This window comes from Silene latifolia, chromosome 6 (assembly GCF_048544455.1).
Source record: "Silene latifolia isolate original U9 population chromosome 6, ASM4854445v1, whole genome shotgun sequence".
NCBI classification, from domain to species: domain Eukaryota; kingdom Viridiplantae; phylum Streptophyta; class Magnoliopsida; order Caryophyllales; family Caryophyllaceae; genus Silene; species Silene latifolia.
In genome coordinates this window covers 62,416,318-62,417,358 of record NC_133531.1, presented here as the reverse complement: position 1 = coordinate 62,417,358, position 1,041 = coordinate 62,416,318, and the positions used below count along the sequence as shown (strand labels likewise).

At 40.6% G+C, this 1,041-nt stretch overlaps 1 non-coding gene across 1 annotated transcript; it reads right to left on the bottom strand.

Annotated features, from left to right (window-relative positions):
* Positions 1–350: 350 nt before the first annotated feature.
* LOC141589207 (small nucleolar RNA R71) lies at positions 351–457 on the bottom strand. The gene has a single exon (XR_012520157.1). It is a non-coding gene; the product is annotated as a small nucleolar RNA R71 (small nucleolar RNA).
* Between the last annotated feature and the right edge of the window lie 584 nt (positions 458–1,041).

Genomic DNA, 1,041 nt, shown 5'->3' with positions numbered 1-1,041 from the left:
CCATACCCACCGAGGAGAACCTACCCAATGGTACTCCTACACCACAACATCTAACCGGAAATTTTATTGCCAAATCCGCCTTTATCCAATTAGTCGAAAGGAGCCAATTTGGGGGGATGCCTAGTGAAGACCCTCATTCTCATATGGAAACCTTTTGCGACTATTGTGATGCGATTTCTCAAACCGGTGTGACTCAAGACCAAATTTGATGGGTCTTATTTCCTTTTTCTCTAATCGGCACCGCGGAGCAATGGTTGAAGAGCCTTGATAAGGCCACTCTCGGAATTGATTCTTGGAAGAAGTTGGTTCTAGCTTTCTACAAAAAATTCTACCCACCGGAAAAGACTAACATGCTAAGAGCTCAAATTACGGGTTTTAAGCAAAGGGATGAAGAATCTTTGTATGAAGATTGGGAGCGGTTCAAGGGAATTTGTCGCTCATGTCCTCACCATGGACTTAGCGAATGGTTCTTGGTACAACAATTTTGGAATGGTTTATATGAAGATTCAAGGAACATTCTCAATATGGGATCAAATGGAATGTTCACCGAAGTTGATGACAATCAAACATGGAAAAAGATTGAGGAAATGGCGGTCCATAACTCACAATATAGTAGACCTCGCAAGGCTACTAGATAGGAAAGTATGAAGTGGTCTCCGTTACTCAATTGGGTGCTCAACTTAGTGCTCACATTGACACAATCAATTTGAAGTTTGAAAAAGATATGGCTAGACTTGAAGAAGTCTCAAAATCACCAAAGCATCATGTTAATGCCATGACGGCATCTTCATCAATCCCAAGGGGGATATGTGAGAATTGTGTAACTTTGGGACATGACCAAAGTGAATGTAGGGGAACAAATGAACAAGTGAATGCTTTCCAAGCATACAAGAGCGGTACCCCTTATTCCAACTATTACATTTAAAACACCAAATTCCATCCAAATCTCTCATACAAAAGCCAAAATGTTCAAAACCCTTAAACAACATACACTCCACCACCCATGAGAAACCAAAATCAAAGACCCTTTTACAATCAAAA